This window comes from Canis lupus, chromosome 36 (assembly GCF_048164855.1).
Source record: "Canis lupus baileyi chromosome 36, mCanLup2.hap1, whole genome shotgun sequence".
NCBI lineage: Eukaryota > Metazoa > Chordata > Mammalia > Carnivora > Canidae > Canis > Canis lupus.
This window is the reverse complement of record NC_132873.1, coordinates 29,187,564-29,208,584: the sequence shown is the minus strand read 5'-3', so window position 1 is coordinate 29,208,584 and position 21,021 is coordinate 29,187,564. Positions and strand designations below refer to the sequence as shown.

The window sequence follows — 21,021 nt, the reverse complement described above, 5'->3', positions numbered from 1 at the left end:
AGGAATAAATAAATAAAATCTTTTTTAAAAAACTGAATTTTCAAGCATGGGCCTATGAAGATTGTTAGGTCCTTTGAGAAAAAGGGCTGTCACTAGATGACTGCTTTGCATGCTCTTATTTATTCATCCGTCACTCACTCATTCATTCACCAAACACTTGTTTTTGCAAGGCCCTTAATACGTGTAAAGAAAATAAAAACGACTAACAGTGGGTAAGGTTTTTCCCTAGTGAAAATAGCTGCATCAGGGAGCATTTTGATTATGATCTCATCAGTACTCACTATTCTATTTTAAAAATTATCAAAAGAATAAACAGTTAGGATATAACTAAGTCTTGATTACTTTTTCCATTACTTGGAAGATTTGATACAACTAGGACAAAAATTCAAAAGAAAATTAATGTCTTAAACAGCTCTCTTAATCACAGGCTTGGGCCCTTTTGTACATTTTTTTTTTTTAACTTGCAGTTAAAAGTATCATTCCAGGCTTGTCTGTAGATCCCAGATTTCTGACTTTTTAAAACTCATTGTTTGTTACAGTTTGAATATGTTGCTAACTTCATTCAATATGCTCTTGTTCCTACCAACCAGAAGTGCTTTTACCAGCAAGTTTTTTTTTTTCATAGTCTAGAGCAAAACAAACCGGAAACAAAACATATTGTGAAAAGATTATTTCAGACTTTTTCCCTGTTCACTTCTATTTTTATTTTTCTTATGTATCAGTAAACTGTTACCCTTGCAACCATGTTTCTATATCTCTCTCACTTTCTGTGGCTTTTTGTTATTGCCTATGTTCTCTTGGATAATAATTCATTAAATAAGCTTTATTTGGCTCAGCGGTTTAGCTCCGCCTTTGGCCCAGGGTGTGATCCTGGAGACCCAGGATCCAGTCCCACAGTGGGCTCCCTGCATGGAGCCTGCTTCTCCCTCTGCCTGTGTCTCTGCCTCTCTCTCTGTCTCTCATAAATAAAATCTTAAAAAAAAAAAAAGATATCTGACAAGCTTAAGTGAACTCTCACTTTTCATTATACTAAATAATTTCCTTATAACTGTACACAGGTGCCTTGTAAGATAAGTCAGGTGGTTTAATTATACCTCTATGAATTCAGTAATTATTGAAAACCAACAGTAAACAATGAGCTGTACTAAGTTAAAACCAGGTGAGATGTCAACTTGTGCAAGACACATCCTTGCCATTGAATTTGATCCCAATTGCTGCAAGAGTCAAATGTTAATACTGAACAAATATACTTCAATACGGGTAATTTGTGGTTCTATTGGGTGATTTGAACAAACCAAAGGAGACTGGGTGGAGAAGATGGACTCTGAGTGGTAGGTGGCCTTTGTGATAAGGACTGCGAAGGACATTATAAGTGAAGAGCAAGGTGTGAGTACGAACCAAATAGACGGAAAAACACCGTATTCATACAGGGAAAGCGAGGTGTATTGGCAGGAGCAGAAGCTTCGTATTGGCAAACAGAAGTGGATGAAGCCAGTGAGCAGTGAGTGTTGTGGTGTTTTGAATGGCAAGCTCATGAGTTTGGAGTATTTCTGTAGTCCAATTGTCATCCCCGAATTTCATCCTCAGCCACTCCAAGCCATCCTCAAAGCTTCTGTCAAAGTGAATCTCCTCAAAGACAAAGCTAACATGTAGCTCCTCTGTTGAAGATTTTGCAGTGCCTTCTAGAAGATGTGAATCCCTTGGCCACTCAAGAACGGGTATCTATGAGACTATTCACAACTGAGCAGCAAAACGGAATTTCCACCAAAAACCAAAAAAAACAAAAAACAAAAAACAAAAAACAAAAAAACCAAAACAACAACAACAACAAAAACACAGAATTTCCGTGTCACTGAGCTTGGCCTGTAGGGTCCCCCACGTGGTCGTGCTTGGGCTTGTGGCTGGCTGGGTAAAGAAGATCCCTCTTCAGCCCGAGCAATAGTCTCAGGGGTGGAGATAATGCCTGGCAGCCCATCATGTCATGGCAAACAGGCCCAGAGAGCTGCCAGGGACTGACTGAATTCCTGGGACATTTATGCCTTGGAACTTAGGGTTGCAGCCTTGCTGAACTCAAAGGGACCTTTGCCTAATTGTGTCACATTCACACTGTAAATGCATTGAATTTAAGCAAAGCATTTGTTACAGGAAATTTGTGTTAATTTGAATTTTATAGATCAATCAATAAATCTTTTTTAAAAAAAGGAGTTTTGTGTATTATCTAAATAGGAAAAATAGCATTATCTCATTTAATCTTAGAAGAATCTCTGCAAGACAGTTATGAGAACCCCCTCATGTTACAGGTGAGGAGACCGGGGGTCAGAGGGTTCCAGCCCCTTAACAAATTCAAACAGGAGTGAAGGGGCAAAGTTGTGATTTTTGCCCAGTTCTGTGTGATGCCAATTCCTTGGCACATACAGATTCCAAAGTCATCTTCAGAGACTTGAGAGCAGAGTCTGTGACTGAGGGTTCTGAACCACACACCTACTTCCAGGCTGCGTCACCGCAAAAGGAAACTATGGATCATGGGCTTCCTAAAGCAAGGAATTGTATCTGATGACTTCAAATCGTCCCTTCCCCTCTTCGGTCTATGATTGCTTAACAGATTTCTACTGCTCTCCAAACATTTCAGTTCCAAGAGCTAAGCTGGAATGGTGAGAAAGTCACATTTTGAAGGAAACGTCTTTTATGGTGCTAGGTGCCTATTTTCCCAATACACCAAAAGCAAACTTCAGATACCATCCCCGCTGCGCTCTTTTCTGTCTGCCCCTCTTCCAAAAACAAATAATAGCAGCAACCAAAATGGAACAAAATTGGCTCTAGCCGGCTTGGGAGTTTAAGCCAGATCTGCTCTTGGGTCTCCCTAGGCCAAAGGGGGAGACGCAGTCAGTGGCGTCACAGGCCCTTCCCAGCGCTGACGAACACAAGCAGAGGGCTTCAAAATTAAAACCATGCGCTTGGTAGTAAATAGCTCCAACTGGTGCTTGATTGCAAACTGGACGTTCTATTTCTGACGTGATTTGAGCAAACACGGGAAACCTCACAGGCGCGGTGGAGAGATGCCTTCTCTCCCAGGACGAAAGAGAGCGGCGTCGGATGGTGTTCGGCTCGCCGTGATTCCGGGCACCGTGGAAAGCCATGGCCTTGACGGGGTTCTCACTTCGATAGCCTCACGGGAGACCTTTTCTTTCCCAGGAATCCTCTCCCGTGGGTGGGGCCAACTAGAATGTTCCTGAATGTGATGACTGTCAGCACATTCCCCCCAGCCGGACCACGGGGGCCGTTCTTATCAGATGAAGCTGACCTCTCCGCCCTGGCATGTTCTCCTTGTTCATCACTAGGATTAATTCCAAGTTCACGGCGATGCAGGTTTCGAGTAAATTGCGCAGTCCCCTCCAGATCGCAGGCGCCAAGCTCTGGAATTTCCTCCCCCTTATGGAGAGGCCGGGTGCTGGCTTACAAGAACGAGGACTTTAAAAATAGTTGGCTTGCACTCAGACCTGCACCCTGCAAAATGCTCTGCCCAGACTAGCCTTTCTCGTTTCAGCCGGCGGAGATCTGCCCCTACTCACTTTCTGCCGAATGCCAAGGGACTCAAGTGGGAGGCCCGAGCAAAACGAAAACGTTTAGCACATAATTCAAAATCTTAAAGTATTGTTTTCAGCCAATGGAAGAAGTAGGATTCATCAGAATCCTTGAATTGACATTCGATAAGCCCCAGAATCATGCTTGTCGACTAGAAATTTCCAAGTTAATTGCCCCGATGCATGACACGGACCTTCCTGTAGTGAGTAAAGATCCTGTTCCATCTGTCATCACTGTCAAAGAGGACAAAGTATGCAAAATAAGTTTGATATATTTATCATAAATATGATGGTCAGAAATCATTCTGCACATGCATCTCTGCATCAGGAGGATTGTTCTCAGCCTTGATGGTGCTCAGAACCTCCCGCCCACCCCCCCCCCCCAAACTTTACTGGAGGCTACAGGTGGCTCCGGACCGGGAGAATGAGTTATTCACATTTCTAGTTTCTCCCTTTTCAAAATTAAGCTTTCAGATTTTCTTTAGGCGTTTTCTTAGGATTCCAAGTTAGAAGGAAGGAAATCGTCCCTGTGCTTGTAGGCCAGCCAGATCCCTGTAGGGCCAGCGGAGCTTCAGCCCATGTGCTCTTGCCTGCAGCCCTGCCACCTCCAGGGAGGCTGGTGCTGCAGTTTGCACGGGTTTGGGGGACAAGCTGGGGGCCTGCAGAGGCTCTGTGGGTGGGACGGCGGGCGGAGACAGAGTATGAGGATTGGGGAGCAGAGCCTGGGATGCAGCGTCCTGGGGGGGGGGCTGGCTGTGTGCGATTCCTCGCATTCGGTCCATTCAGTGGGGGCAGGACAGTGGGGAGGGCCTCCCCTGGGGGGCTGAGGGCACAGCAGGGCCACACAGGGGGCTGAGGGTGCAGAGGGCCACGGGGCGGGGGGCTGAGGACACAGAGGGCCATGGGGGTGCTGAGGAAGCAGAGGGCCACAGGGGGTGGGGGTGAGGGAGCAGCAGGCCATGGGGGGGTGAGGAAGCAGAGGATCACGGCAGGGGGCTGAGGGCGCAGAGGGCCACGGGGGGAGCTGAGGGGGCAGAGGGCCACGGGGGGGGCTGAGGGCGCAGAGGGCCACGGGGGGGGCTGAGGGGGCAGAGGGCCACGGGGGGCGGGTGAGGGCGCAGAGGGCCATGGGGGGGTGAGGGAGCAGAGGACCACGGAGGGGGGCTGAGGGTGCAGAGGGCCACGGGGGGAGCTGAGGGGGCAGAGGGCCACGGGGGGGGGTGAGGGCACAGAGGGCCATGGGGGGCGGGTGAGGGAGCAGAGGGCCACGGGGGGGCCTCACCGGGCCCGGCCTGTGGCCCTGCCTGCCACGTCCACCTGTCGTTCCCCCCCTCCTGCCCCCCTCCTCCCACCCCCTCCCCCCACCGCATCCCTCCCCCCACGCTCCTCCCGGGTGACCCACGTCTTCAGCACCACAAGTGTCCCGTCCCCGCGGCCTTGGGAGACAGGTCCCTGTGACCCTCCGTGACCTGCGCACGTCTGGGCAGCCCGTTTCCTGCTGGGCGTGCAGCAGCTTGGAGGAGCCGTTGCCCGGAGCCTACCGCAACCAGTGGGGTTCTAACCAGGCCCCCCGGGGCCCCGAGCCGCCCAACCCGAATCCTTGGGGACGGAAGGCAGAAGACACGCTTGTCTGGAACGACGCCGCTGCCCAATCAGAATGACCCGCGGGCACAGGTGACAGGTCACAGGCTGGGACTGGTGGCAGAGACCCTGGGTGAAGCCGACCGGGGGGGGGGGTGCGCAGGTTCCGAAGGACTCGGGCTTGCTCCAGGCACCTGCGAGGGTAAACGCTAAAGCGCGCTGCCCGTGCCCTCCACGGGTCCGACAGGATGCGTGGGACCAGCCCTCACCGGGTGGCAGGAGTCAGGGGTACAGAGAGGACCCCTAAATCCAGGCTTGGGGGACAATTGGAACTGGGGGGTCTGCTGAAGAAGATGAGGAACAGGGCCACAGGCGGGTGAGAGTAGTGCCTCCAAAGCACAGAAGATTATTGTGCAGATTGCTGTCATAGATTCGTATTCTGAGCATCCTTGGCCACCCTTCCCAGATGCATAACAAAACCTCACAAAACCCCTTATTTTCTTTATCCTGGAAGTGAGTTAAGTCCCTGCCAGAGCTTGGAGGGGCTGAAGCCAGAGCGGCGCGCTGAGGGCAGGTGCCGAGTCGATGCAGGGCTCTGCAGGCCTCGACTGGGAGGCCTCCGGTCAGTGACGAGGCCGCTACTTACTCACTAAGCAAGGGCAGGCCGGGCACCTGGGAGTCACTATTACCACCCTCATTTTACACCCTTGGAAACAGAGGCTCGAGTAGCTTCCATCTACTTTTCACAGTCCCACCCAAAGCTAGAAAACCACAGAGCTGGAATTCGAACCCAACCATTCAAACTCTCAGCCTTAAAATATAAAAAAGCAGGGGGTGGGGTGGGGTGGGGTGGGGTGGACGGAGGAGTGCTACATTTAGAAATGAAAGAGAAAGACACAAATAGTTACGTGGTTTAAGATATTGCATAACAGGGTCATTTCAGCACGCCAATGGTTTGAAATATTCATGACCATATCTTAGTCTGTACCTCATTTTTTTTTTTTTTTTTGTTCTTCTCAAACAGTTCAGCAATATAGAGAATATTTTCGTTAAACAAAACCTGGTGTGGGCACCCAGAACGTGAATTGAATAAAAGGGCAGTTGCTCAGGGCACCTGGGGGTGGGAAATCGATGAGATCCTTCTGTCTCTCCTCTCAACTATTTTCCCCAAAGTCAAGAACTCTATGGCTCTCGTGTATGGCCCAGCATAGTTTTTAAATCCCGAGCGTTTTTCTACATACCACTCAAGCCCATAGATCCAGGAAGCAGTCAAATGTCATATGTGGGTGACGGAGTGTGTCTTTGCCACGGTGGTATCATGTGGCTGTGTAGGAAGGCCCGGCCGCCTGGCAGCCTCACTGCTGTGTGGTCACCAGGGCTCTTATGACCTAGAGGAGGGCAGCACCAATCAGGGGCCTGGTTCAGTGCCCCCCCCCGGGCAGCCGCCTCCTTAGAGAGATCCTCAGAGCCACAGAAAAGAACAGTGAGCTTAAACCTTGCTCCAGATGAGAGCCTGCCAGGACCGTCCTTGGTGAAGTCCAGGTAGCCACAGCAAATGATAAAGTCCCACTGCTGGTCCCTTTGCTTGTTTCAGGATTCTTTCCAAGGAGGAAGCAGGAAAAATCATAAAGTAATTCAGCCATGTTCAGATGTAAATTATTTTATGGCCAGCACAAGCCACCCCTGAATCCTTCTTCCTTTTGGGAAGTAAGGAGGTTTTAAGCACAGCACACTATGGTGCCTGGTGTTCTGGGGAGTCTCTGAGGGAGTGTGATTTCAGCACCAAAACCAAGAAAGTCCTAGGAAAACCGGATGAATTGGCCACCTTCAAAGCCCAACATATCACAAAATCTCAGGGTGTTAATTGACCACACTTAGGGCCAGATAATGCTTTGGAGTTCACAGAGAACAAATCACTTTTATGTATATTTAGTGTACTCTTAAACCACCAAAGTCAAAAGCATTTATGTTACAAACTCAACAAATATATTTAGGGTCTCAATGCAAAGAAATAATTTTATAATCCAATTAAGTATGCTCGGATATTTACTTACTGCTCGTGATGGTTATTCTGTGTGTCCACTTGGCTAGATCATGGTACCCAAATCTTGGGTCAAACATTATTCCAGGTGTTTTGATGAAGGTGTATTTTAGATGAGATGAACATTTAAATGAGTAGGCTTTGAGCAAAGCATACTACTCTCCATAGGTGTGGTGGGCCTCATCCAATCAGTTGAAGACCTTAAAAGAAAAATGAGGGCAGCCCTGGTGGCGCAGCGGTTTAGCGCTGCCTGTAGCCCAGGGCGTGATCCTGGAGACCCTGGATCGAGTCCCACGTCGGGCTCCCTGCATGAAGCCTGCTTCTCCCTCTGCCTGTGTCTCTGCCTCTCTCTCTCTCTGTCTCTATGAATAAATAAATAAAAATCTTAAAAAAAAGAAAAATGACAGATATCATCTAATAAAAAAATTTTGCCAACAGACTGCCTTTGGACTCAAAATGCTTTTCTTCCCTGGGTCTCCACCCTGCCAGCCTGCCCTCCTGCAGAGTTTGAACTTGTATCTCCACAGTTGTGTGAGTCAATTCCTTAAAAAAATGATCTCCTCTCTCTCTCTCTCTCTCTCTCACACACACACTTTCTCTATTGGTTTTATTTCTCCAGAGAACCCCCAACAAGGTACTACTAACACACAATTTAAGTCATCTCTCAAATAATTAGTTTTACGGTTACTAGAAATGAATAACTAGATAAAGTTGTTTGTTGGACCTTTAGGAATTTAGAGGACTTTCCTAGCATTACCTTAGAATTTTGTAGCAACCACTCTTCTTTCCATAAATATTTACTGAATCCTCCCATAGCTCATCACTCACCTGTGTATTTTGAATACAAAACTAACCTACTACCTAAGCAGAAACTTCGGGGGTGCTGGGTGGGGAGATCATTTATAGACACTCAGCTTAGGTCACTGAATCTTGACTTGTCACATACACTGAATTAACCTGGACTCCGGGCTTATTGCTGTTACTTTCTGAATCCCAAGTATGGTCCTTTCCACGGCGACCTGAATCTCAATCCACTGGCTTATTGGTGTAGAAATTCCAATGCTGAACAAAGTTCTAGTGTGTCCTTTCTCCTTTTCTTCAATTCAGATTTCAACAGACTGATACATATTATGTATTAACTATCATCTATCGCCTATCAATCTATCAATCACCTATCAATCATCTATCATCTATCAATCTATCATTTATCTACCTATCATCTATCTATCATCTATCATATGTGATCTATCATCTATCAATCTATCATCTATCAGTCATCTATCTATCATCAATCTATCATTTATCAATCTATCATCTATCTATCTATCTATCTATCTATCTTGGAGTCTCCCCAGTTTGCTTTTCTGGATTCTTCTAAGAGGTGAAGTTTAAGTTTTCTTCTTTTTCTCTGTACCACTGTAGTGTGTGTGTGTGTGTGTGTGTGTACATGCACAAAACATTTGTGCTCCTATTTAACACAAACAACATGTGCAAAGTCTTCTCATTTTCTTCATTCCACGCCCTGGTTCTAAGGTGGCTGATCTAATTAGCAGGAGGTTTATTCTTTCCTCAGTGACTGCATTTCTGGGAGAAAACCTGGTGAGCAAGCACCAGCCCTGCTGCACATCAAGAACCCTTTTGATTTTGAGCCAATTTATACCCTGAGGGCGGCGTGTGCAGGCTCTTCTTGATGTTCTCAGAACCACAGCTGGAATCAAGAAGTGGCTCTAGAATTACTCCCCAGCGCCCACACCCCCTCCCTTGATCTGTGCTTCCCTAGTTACTTTATCACGACACACTGTTTGACCGCTTTCACACCTTCATTCTTCCCTGGATGACGGCAAGCATCACGACAGAGTCCGGGAGTGAGAGTGATGCTGGCCACACAGTCCTTTGCATTTCACAGGCGTCCGAAGGAGCGGGGAGGGGAGGGCTGTCAGGGTCCTTTCCTTGGGCCACTCAGATCTGATACTTTGACTTTATTATCCATATTGTAAAAAGAAGTTCCTACTTTTCCCATAAGGAGAAATACAAGTCCAGTTCTTTAAGGTGATGGTCACTTGTAATCCCTTCAAAGGCTTAAAAGATGTTACCAATCAGGCTACAGCTTTGGCCGCTGCAGCCGAGCCAGGGCGACACCAATATTGGGGAGTCACCACTTCCTTAACACCCCTTCTAGGTTTTCCTTATCCTTCACAAACCTTTCGTCTGGCCGAGTGTTTGTCACGGTCACACTGAATGTTTGTCATCGTGGTGGTGACATGAACCTCCATCTCTGAGGGGTTTCAGCCCTGACTTGTGAGTCTGATCAAATCATTCTTGATGCAATTGCCTTTAATGGAGATTATTAGACACCAGAGAGCTAAGAGAAGCCCCAGGGAATCCTCCGGTTCTAGACACACTCTTGTCTTTAGCAGCAACTCTCATCCTTCAAGGGAATCACCATTGATCATGCCTTCCGGCACAGTAACTTCTTTTGTCCTCTGTAGGTTCAGTGACATATGGAGCCCAGAGTGGCCAGGAGGCACTTGCAGCCCCCGGTTCAGTGATACTTGTGACAAGAGTTCTTGCCCTGAGACCTAAGACGTCTAAACTAGCAGAGATTGTGGGGAATGAGAAACTCAAATTCTACAATTCTATTTGTGAATCACTTGGGTTTATGGTGGAACAGGGTTAATCCTATATCATCTGGGATATGTACGTACTACGTATGTATGTATCTATCTAATCAGTTACACCATGAAGGACAATACCGCAAGCCAACAAGTTGTCCCTTTGCTGGCAACTTAGCTGAGACTTCTCTAGGCCATTCCACAATTCTATCAAGCCAGTTGCTTCTGTTGATAGAATACATTCTAAAACTGGTGAACTGGGCAGCCCGGGTGGCTCAGTGGTTTAGCGCCACCTTCAGCCCAGGGCCTGATCCTGGGGTCCTGGGATCGAGTCCCACGTCGGGCTCCCTGCATGGAGCCTGCTTCTCCCTCTGCCTGTGTCTCTGCCTCTCTCTCTATCTGTGTCTCTCTCATGAATAAGTAAATAATCTTTTAAAATAAAATAAAACTGGTGAACTCTATGGCCATGAGCTTGTTACTCTACTTCCTTTGCTGTAAAGCAAGTCCTTTACTCTGAGGGAATGTCACACGTGTGGGAGGAGAGCAGACATCCTGTAGGTCCTGAAAGAGTCCTCTTGGCAGAGGTACTGTGGGCGGGAAGGCAACTCTGTCCCAGAGCGTCATCTTAGGGAAGCGCGAGTAACCGCTTTGCTAAGGTCAAGGGGCTGAGGCGAGGGGCCTGTCCAGGACTGAGGCCTCGTCCGGGGCCCGGCTCGGCTCTCCGGCCCTGGCGGCAGGGCAGTCAGTAGCCGCAGGAGCAGGGCGCCGAGGCCACCCTCCGCCTCTCAGGGCCTCACTCTGACTTCGGAGCTTTCGGAGGCTGTGCGTTTGGTCTGTTTTGTGGGTTCGCCACCCAGAATATGGGATCCTGGCCACAAGTTCCTACCCCGCCTGCCTTGCGGCTGCAGGACCAGCGGGCTCGAGGCGGCCAGCTAGCTCCCGGGCCCGGGGATCCCGTCTCCCAGGGCCATCCCAGTAATCACCGTTTGTCCCTTACGGATGAGTCCAGCAGCCGTACGAGGTACCAACGTCCCGCCTTCTACCGTCAGCACGCACCGGGCTCGCCCAGGTGGACACTGTAGCGATCGCGACATCAGGGCGTGCCGAGGACTGGTGACGCCTGGGTTACCCTCTGAGCGAGGCCCCTAAGTCGTGTCCTGAAGCTCGGCCTAAGGCCACTCCGGGACCCCGGTCTCCGCCTGGGCGCTTAGCGGGCGGCACCTGAGGCAAAATTTACGTGTCACCACTTTATTGACGGGCGGACCCCAGGCGGAAGAGAGAAACGTGCAGGGAAGGGAGAAGAGCCCCCGCGGCGAGGCTCACGACCCTGCCCGCCCCCAGCACCGCCAAGCACCTCCGCCACCAACCCTTCGGTTGCTCAGTCTTGAGCAGACACCTTCCGAGGGACCGGGTGAAAGTACCTGCATCTTGGAACAATGTGTGTGGGGAGAGGGGGGCGCAAACCCTTACGTCCGATGGTCTCTTATTGCCTCTCGTCTCCCGAGGTCAGAGCTCACCTTGGCTCAATTCCCCCCAAGCCAAGTTGCTTCAGTACCGCCTCCCGGAAACCAGCCGAAGCTTCCGAAGCTCCGATCCCGGCAGTGTGTGGCCACCGCGTGTTTTCCTTGGCTGGTTGTGTCCTTGGAAGCTCCTCAGTTTGTGGCGAGCCGCCCTCGAGGTGCAAGAATGGGTGCGCTGGGCCGGGCCCCCGGTCGGGAAGGCTGATGGCCAGAGCCAGGCTTGGCAGGTGGGCAAGGCTGAGCGGATCCCGGGCACGGAAACGGGGCCTGGCGTATCCGTCGTCCCTTCAAGGAGGTAAAGCTTGATTTTAAAGTGAAACCCACTTCTCACAGGCGTGGCAAGTCGGCGTTCTACTTCTCTTAATGAGAACCTTCCTCGTTCTGGAATTTCGGAGATTCACAGGACCGGAGAGTTCTGTGCAAATCATCTGGCTCCGCCTCCAGACGAGAAGCGGAGCTGCGGAAAGCTGAAGGGACGCTCTCAAGCCAGACAGGGAAGGGAAGAGAGAGCCCGCCCTCCTCCATCTCAGGCTTCATGCCACAGCACCATGAGGCAGGCCAAGGGGGAAGGGCCCGGCACCCCCAACTTCTGCCTTCACCAAAGGTTTCTGACGGTGTTAGTTTCGTGAGGTAATGTCTAGAAGCTATTTTAAGAACATTCAAGAAAAGATGTTATGTAATTTTGGAGCAATATTGTTGGTTTTGGAACAAAGTTTTTTTTTTTAAACAATACTAGCCTGTGTTGTTGTTGAACCAAAGTGAATTTTATGAGAATCTACATTTCCAGAGGCAAGAGCGCGTCTTCGGAAATGAAACAGAATATAACACGGAGGGGAAGTGCAATCAAGAAAGGTGAACGTGTCAGACGGTTACTGCCTTTCTTTAATCCTGAGATGTTCTTTGACTCACAACGGGGTCACATCTCGATAAACCCATTATACTTTGAAAATACTGTCAAGTCGAAAATGCGTTGAAGGCACCTAACCTACCGAGCGTCGTAGCTTAGCCTCGCCCACCCTCATGCGCTCAGAACCCTGGCATTAGCCTACCGTCGGGCCCAATCACCTCCCACAAAGCCTATTTAGGAATACGGTGTCGAGTACCAAGTACCTCATGTAATGCATTGAGTACTGAACTGAGAGGGAAAAACAGTGGTTGTCTGGGTACAGAAGGGTTGCAAGCCCACGGGCTGTTAGCATCTTGGTTGCAGGGCTGCCAGGGAGCCACAGTTCACACGGCTGCCCGGGGTCGCGTCACTAGCCTGGGAAAAGGTCAAGTTCGAAATTAGAAGGAGAGTTTCTACTCAATGTGTTTTGCGTTTGCACCAGGAAAATCCAAATCAAACCATCAAAAGTTGGGGCCCTTCTGTAAATCTTTCGTGTTAAACCGCTCTGAAGGACTGGCTCAAGGCCCTCCTGGGATCTTATGTTCACACTGGAGTGGACACACAGCACACGGCCCTTTTCAGCACAGCTACAGAGACAGCACTCGTAGCTGTCATAAAGGAAAATATGCTCCCAGAGCAGAAATCCCGTGTTCCTTGAAAATAGCCCCCTTTCTAGCAAATATAGTCTCTTTCCTCTTGGTGGACATGTTGACTTCCGTGGTATCTGCAGATTCCTGGCCCCGACACAAGCCATGACAGTAGAAAGACCTGAACTCCATCCTCTGACAGCCTTCATTTCTCAGCCCACTGAAGTTGCACTCGATGTACTGATCTCCTTTCATTTTATGTTCCCATTAACATCCGAGTTTTGTGTTTTTCCTTGTCTGAGAAAATCCAAAAAAAAAAAAAAAATAACAACAACAACTCTGGCTTACTAAAATCTGTTTCCTATCATGTCTTAAATTAGTCTGGCACCAATTTGTTGGAATATCTGCCCCAGCTCTGTGGGAGGAAACTGATGAGCTGGCCTTGAATTTCCATGAGCGGATGCCAACCACGGTGTGTCCTGGCGCTGGTTTCGGATGCTCTGTGCCAAGGGCAGAGTTTCACTTCTGATTTCATAGCGAAGCAAATCCTGAATGAGAAGACATCCGTAGACAGGAGGGGAAACAGCATCTCTTCGGTGTGTCAGCTCTTCTCCTTCTATCCCTCTCCATCGCAGAAGGATCCATTGATAAGCAGCAGGAAAAATACAGATGACATGCAATTCAGTGAAGTGGGAAAAAAAAAAAATCATAGGTAGTTTCCAGGCAAGGCGGTCACATCGGCAGTGCAAGGAAAGCATTTCAACTAGCATTCCCATCGAAAGGATGCTCGCTTCCAGGGCCTGCCAGGTGCTACGCTGGATGATAAAACCCTCCCTGGAATGGAAGTCATAGCACACTTTTGTACATGCAGAGTTTCCTATTTTACCCCTTTTAGGTTGAGAAACACCATTGCCCTTCTGTGGCACCATGATGCTGAAGACTGAGAAATATACAATCACGCACTTCTTTTGTTGTTTCCTGAATTATGCAGGGTGTTCTTTCCAGTGAATTCTCCTTTCGAGGCTTTATGAAATGTCAGGTCTCTTACCTCCTGTCCAGGAAAATCCATGACAGCCCTTGCACATGTGGAGCCAAAAAAAAAAAAAAAAAAAGACTTTACCCACTAGTGTAGACTGAGAAAGGGCTGCAGATCTGGACCCTCTGCAAGTGTCTGCGTGGGGCTTTTTCTCCACCTCCTTTTATATTAAGGTAGTTTGTTGTATGTATTTCAGACCTGAGAGGTGTGGTAAAGCCCACAGAAGTCCAGGAAGGACAACCTCCAAGTGTTAAAGAGATACTGAAGGATTTTCTGCCTCTCCTTGAATATACACCCTTAGAGCCATCTAAGCAACAGCACTACAGGTATCTCTGGGTGCCTCTGAGATTAGGACAGATGTTGGGGGGGCCCGACCTCCTGTATGATCATGAGTGTGGAGGTATAACTAAAACAAGGAGCAGGAATGCTCACGGGTGCTATGCACTTGAGCCGTCTCCTACATGTACACACAAATACAAAACTGAGTATGATATCATAGCCAGGGTATTGACCTTGACACAGTCTCCTGATCTTACTTGTATGTATAGCAACGGTATTACTCATAAAAGGTAAATTCTTTGAGAAAGAGTATATTCTAAGAAATAAAGCCCATGATATTTATGAAAGTATATGCATGGAAGCATTAATTATAATACAAAAATGGGGGCAGTCCCAGTGGCTCAGTGGTTTAGTGCTGCCTGCAACCCAGGGCATGATCCTGGAGACCCGGGATCGAGTCCCACGTCGGGCTCCCTGCATGGAGCCTGCTTCTCCCTCTGCCTGTGTCTCTGCCTCTCTCTCTCTCTCTCTCTCTGTGTGTGTGTGTGTCTCTCACGAATAAATAAAATAAAAAAAAATAACACAAAAATGGCAAAAAACAAAAATAAATTATATTATGGCCTACCTCTTAAGGGCATACTATTTGTTATCGTCAGGTGGTGGGATTAGATGTGATTTTTATTTACTTTTCCTTGCTTGTATTTCCATATTTTCTCATCTTTTCTACAATTAAACATAACCCTTATGATAAAAATATAAACTATTTAAAAGAAGAAAAGAAAATTTTCCTTCAGGTCTGCTCGGAGCAGAGCCTGAGAGTGAACACACACATCCCTAGGATGGTCAGAACTACCTTTAAAAGTGGCCTGGGGTAGGTTGCTGGCAGGTGTCACTAGTTGGACTGTTGTTCCGACATGGCGTGTACATATGAATATTTCCAATTAAGATGATTATAAGCTCACATTCCATTGTAAGAAACAAGGCAGAAAGATTGCCGTACACTTTACCCAGTTTCTCCCAATGGTAACATTTTGCTAAACTATGAACCATATCATAAAATAATATCACAACCAGAATGTTAACGTTGATACAAAACACCACTCTTACTCAGATTTCCCCAGTTTTACTCGTGCTCATTTGTATGAGTGTGTGTACGTGTATTAAGTTCTCTGCAATCCTATCAGCTGTGTCGATGTGTGGCTACCGAGGCCACGAGACTGACCAGTTCCAAAACCCAAAGGCCCCTTCTCTTGTTCCTTTGAGCAGCACACTCACTCCCCTTGTGCCGTCCCCCAGGCTCTCATCTCTGGCAACCACTAATCTGTTCTCATGTCTAAAGTGTTGTCACTTCAAAACTGTTCTATAAAGGTACCTGCAGGGGCACCGGGTGGCTCAGCCCGGTAAGTGTCTGCCTTCGGCTCAGGTCATGGTCCCGGGGGTCCTGGGACTGAGGCCCACATTGGGCTCCCTCTCCCTTTCCCTCTGTGCTCACTCTCTCTCTCTGATAAAGAAATAAAAATCTTTTTGAAAATGTGCACAATGTAACTTCTGAAGATGGGCTGTTTTCACTCAGTAGAAAGCCCTAGAGACGGGCCCCAATAGCCCAACCTTCCTGGCAGTCTATCCCTTTGGCCGGGGGAGTCGTGTTCCACGTCCGGTACAGACCACAGCGTAGGCATTCACCTGTGAAGGCGAGTACATCTGGGTTGGTTGCCAGTGTGGGCTTTTACGAGGAAGTCTATGAATGTTTGTGTTTAGGTTTTTGTGTGGCCGTATGTTTTCATTTTTCTGAACTAAATACTTAAGGAGCACAAGTGCTGGATCAAAAGACAGTTTCATCACTTTTTTATGCTGGTCATTGTGATAGGTGTGCGGTGTCTCACTGGGGTTTCAACGTGCCCTTCTGGATTAGTCAGGGATGGGGAACATTTTCGTGTGCTTATTTGCTTCCTGTTTACCTTCGGTGAAACGTCTTTTGATGTCTTTTTGCCCCTTTTCTAATTAGATTGTTTGTCTTTTTAACTTATGAGCTTTGAGAATTCTTGATACATTATCAGTATTAGTCCTTTGCTGTGTATGTGATTTGCAAATACTGTCTCCTGGTCTGTAGTTTTTTCTTTTTGTCCTTTCACATCGGCTCTTGTAGAACACAAGTCCCAAATTTTATCATGTCCAATTTGTTGATATTTCCTCTTATGGGATTGTGTTTTTGGTGTGGGATCTAAGAACTCTTTACTTCATCATAGGTCCCAACCACTCTCTACTACATTTTTTCTAAAAGTTCGGTAGTTTTATGTTTTATATTAAGTCTATCATCCATTTTGAGTTAATTTTGGAATGGAGTGTGAGGTTTGGGTCAAGGCTTGATTCTTTTTTTTTGGCTTCTGTTGTCCAGCACCATGTGTTGAAAAGCCATCCTGTCTCCACTTAATTGCTTTTGCACCTTTGTCAGGAATCAGGTATATTTGTGTGGGTCTTTTCCTGGGTGTCGAGAGCATCTTGACACAGAATCCATGTCACCTGCAGAGATGGGAGAATGAAGAGTTTCTGCTTCACTGTGCATGAAAGGAGAGAGGTCTTGGTGGGGTTATTAGTGTGATGGAGCCAAACGGAGAACGAGTGAGCAAGCACCGAACCTAGCCCACAGAGGAAACATCTGCCTGGCAATTGTTGAAACATCAGGTCTGAGCTTTAAAAAACTCAGATTGTGGTGAGTTCTCTGCCTTCCAATTGTTTCTCACTGTTTTATCACTTAAAGGCAGCAGGGCTCTTCTGATTTTTCACAATTCTCTGTTGCAGATAATCGAAGCCTGATTTTCAGGATATCTCTCTAAGCTCCCAGTGTTCTCCAGAGGCTACAATTCTCACCTGCACAGTCGTGGTTTTTCCCCTCAGTCCCCTGCCGCTCATGCATTTGCCAGGGTCCAGACCATGGCCGAGGGGGATGCCTCTCAGATTGTCTCACGCTAAGAGGTCACCATGAATCTGCACAACCCCATGAATCATTTGCAAGAAACATAGTTCTAACCCAACTTACCTCATGCAGGGGTCTCTCTGTATTTTCCCTGACTCAGTATGCTCAACACGACTTTGCCTCAAAATTGTTCCTATCCTTTGATGGTTTGGAGAGGTCTTTGAGGGATAAGCTCTCTGTAACCTGGAATTTGCCCTGACCATAGTTACTTCACCTGACTCTCTCCACCTTTCTTTCAGGCATTTAACTCCTTTCAATCGGAATAACCTACAACATGGATGCGCACACACGACAAATGCTTAGAAATTTTCTGAATTAGGGGCAGCCCCGGTTCAGAAATTTCCTGAATTAGCGCCGCCTGCAGCCCAGGGCGTGATCCTGGAGACCCGGGATCGAGTCCCAAGTCGAGCTCCCTGCATGGAGCCCGCTTCTCCCTCTGCCTGTGTCTCTGCCTCTCGCTCTCTGAATGAATAAATAAATAAATCTTTAAAAAAAAAAAGAAATTTTCTTAATTAATATTAAAGGGATAAATCACCTATCTCTCCTTCTCTGTACGACATTTGTACAATCCTGTCCTTTAACATCTTCCTATGGGAGCCTCTTGCTTCCCTGTTCATGTGGCTCATAACACAAATGGGAAAAGAAATCTAATCCTCTTTTTGTGTGTGTGGGTGTGTGTGTCTCTCTCCCTTTGTGTCTTCCTCTTCCTCGTTAGATTTTTTTTTTCCTCGTTAGATTTTCATCATATTTCCTCTTGTCTTCCTTTCAGTAGGGGTAGTGAATTATAACCCTTGTGGTGTGAACTATTTATGAGGACTGAAGTAAGTCTTTCCATTACAGATCCTTGAAATTCTAGCCTCTCAGACTACGTGAAAATAGTTTCACATGCAGTTCAAATTAATTCTCAAACTTTTAGCAGTGGTAAGTGGCACTTATTTGGTCAGTTAACCACTGCTTACCATCAGCCCACTACGTGGAAGGTACAGTGCTAGCAGTGGAAGCTATCAACAGTGCCATCTTCTTTGGTTCATCCCAATCCAGGCCAGTCTTCTTGCCCTGAGAAGCCCATATGGAGTTTGGCAAAGACACAAAAACACACTCACTCATGGGACACTTCATGTGACATGTATAGCAAGGGCTCCTCATAGGAAGACAGCTTGGTAACCCTGGGCCTTTTCTGCTTAGACCACATGGTATTTGCTGAATCATTTCCTGAATCATGCATGATACAGCTACATGGTGAATCCCTGCAGTTTCTTCACCCTCTATAAACTTAATCACCAAATAATCAAATGATTATTTCTTAAGAGATAATTTCCAGCCCATAATAATGAACATGCTAAGGCTTTGATACATAATCTAATTTAATCTTCACAGCCCTTGAAGTCAGTATTAGTAGTAGTATCCCTGCTTTATAAATGAGGAAAAAGAAGCATAGAATGTGGAGAAACAAATACAGGTCACCCAAATGAGAACAAGCACAGGGCTTGCTATAGCAAAGGAGTCAGCCCCCATCACGTGTATTTGGCAGAAACTAAGCAGACGAATGGGAAATCTTTTTAGTGGAAAAAAGGGAAGGCTTCAGTTCTGCCCTGCTTGGAGGCTGTTGGCCCAGAGGAGCTGTGGGTAAGCTAAGTGGAAGCACGGTATCCCATGTCACTGGTTATGGAAGTGTAGTTGGCTTCCTCTGGTTAGTTCTAACTTGGAAGTGGAGGCAAAGATTATGGAAGTTGTCAGTTCTCAACCAAGTCCGGATCATTGAGGCCAATGTTTCACAGGTGTTATTTGGTTGCATGAATTGGTTGCTAGATCTAACGGTCTGACTTCCTGGACTGGTTACCGTCGGTGATCGGTTGGCTTTCTGGACTGGTTGCTACAGGCTGTTGGTCAGAGTTTTATTTTTATATATCGTCTGGCCATTGTCCATCTGTATAGTCAACCTTTCAAGAGTTTAAGCAACTTGCCCATGGAAGATAGCAGAATTAAGATCCAACAAGAATGAGAGTATACATTTTACACCTCAATATACAGTCTCTGTGGAAGGATTCCCAAGGAAAGGGTGGCAGAGATAGCCAAGTTGCCAAATATGGCTGCACTTCAGCTGATACCTGCTAGTGGATGCTGTTGGTTGTTTTACCCATCCAACCCCCATCCTCCTTCCTAAACAAACCTTGATTTTATTCAGGCATTAAGTCTTTTTGCCATGCAGCCAGATTTTCTCAGGGGAATTGACCCCTTCTCCCACTCTAAGAACCCTGATTTTTCTAAGTTGAATGGTAGGTGGCATTGCCCTGCTCAAATCCACCCCCAGATATAACACGTGACCTAGTTTGGCTCAGAAAGAATGGAAGACAGTGAGTGCATCTGTTGCTATCTGGATAGCAAAAAAGGAGTAATCTTTTGCTACTGGTGGCCATTATTGACAATAAGCAACCTTAGGTGAAGTCAACTCTGTGGGTAGCAGAATCTGAAGGCAAGGGGCAACTAGTAGCCTGACCAATTATTCAACTGCCCCTCCTCTTGACTTCTGTTACGTCATATAATAAATTTCTTCATTGTTTAAGCCAGTTTGAGTTGGGCATTCTGATATAGAGGGCCAAAAGTAACCTCGTAAACATAGTTGTCTAGGAATGCATCTCTGCCTTCCTACTCCATTCCAAGTCCGGTGGCAAAACCTTTGGACATTCAGCAGAGCAAGGTGGCTGAGAGCCATTGCAACAGGCCCGGGGCATCTGCATAGCCTCTTCTTCATAGCTTCTTCAGGGAAGCTACGTAATTTCCCTGTGTGTCACCATTTCATCAATTAACTAAAGATAATGATAACCCTCAACTTACAGGACTGTGAAAATTGTAAGAGCTAAAACATGCCAGGTGCTCAGAACAGTACCTGGGTCATTATGAGAGCTAGAACAGTGTTCATTGCTGGTATTATTATTATTAGAAACTCATGATTATTAGGAACATTCCTTCACCTTTCTTTCTTCCAGAATTAAAAAAAGAAACTTCCTTTTTACCAGCCAAAACCTGAAATTATTTTCATTACTGAAGCCAATGAGTTCAAGTCAGCTTTTTCGCCTCTGCTTCAAACGTGCAGCCAGGCTCCAGCAGCGCCTGAGCAAGCACTGGAAAGGGAGCCACCCGCCTCTTCCTTTACAGCCTCCTGCTCCTATAGCTGATGGTTCAACCCGGGGTTGAAGAGACTCACCTTTGCTTTCACTCTGACTCTTCTAATTTTTTTAAACCATCTTAATAACTGTCATGTCAACATCTTTCCTTTAGAAACTCTTGAAAAGCCACCACTTTTAGACAATGCTTCTTGAGGGAGGTCACTGTAGGCCATGTGTGATTGTATCAGGGTTCTGTCTCCCTTTTCAATGAGGGATGTGGAATGAAGAAAAGAGAAGCTACTATCCCAGTGCTCACTCTGCGCCAGGTACTTTGCTTGAACAGCGTATTTCTATTAATGACCTACACACAAATTGAGTGGTTTTCTTTAGTGGGAGTGTTGTATCTGCTGGAATTACGTGCATTATACGTAACAAATAAGCCCCCGATTTTCGTTGTTTTAGAATAACAAAGGCTTATATCTCCCTTCAACCTCCATGCCCTCCTCAAATAAACAGGGGAGCAGGACACTCTATGTCATCATCACTCCCGCACCCAGGCTGGTGGAGACTCCCATCATCTGGAGTGCTGCCCCCCAAGCCGGACCAAGGAGAAAGATCATGGAGAGTCATGTGCCAGCTCTTAAATGCCTCACCCAGAAGGGAGCTTGTTACCACTTGCACGCACATTTTATTGATTGTGGAAGATCACACGGCCACATCTAAGTTCAGTAGACAGAGAAGGTGACACAGTCCCCCGTGGGTCTAGGGGAGGAGGACCGCAGACGCTGATGAGTGGCAGCGATGTCTATCACGAATT

The 21,021-nt window shown here is 47.1% G+C and overlaps 1 protein-coding gene and 1 long non-coding RNA gene across 7 annotated transcripts in view; one reads left to right on the top strand and one right to left on the bottom strand.

Moving 5' to 3' along the window:
• Nucleotides 1–6,560, bottom strand: part of STAT4 (signal transducer and activator of transcription 4) — a 118,616-nt gene extending 112,056 nt beyond the window's left edge. For 5 of the 6 annotated variants that reach the window (XR_012025074.1, XR_012025075.1, XM_072813278.1 and 2 more), the window contains exon 1: nt 6,404–6,560. The gene's annotated coding sequence lies outside the window, so the exon portion shown is untranslated. The remainder of the gene's footprint in view (nt 1–6,403) is intronic. The other variant, XM_072813280.1, reaches the window with a different exon arrangement.
• On the top strand, nt 6,383–17,532 carry LOC140625747 (uncharacterized). Its single transcript, XR_012025076.1, has 3 exons — nt 6,383–6,704; nt 7,642–7,734; nt 17,337–17,532. It is a non-coding gene; the product is annotated as an uncharacterized lncRNA (long non-coding RNA).
• The last annotated feature ends 3,489 nt before the right edge of the window (nt 17,533–21,021 follow it).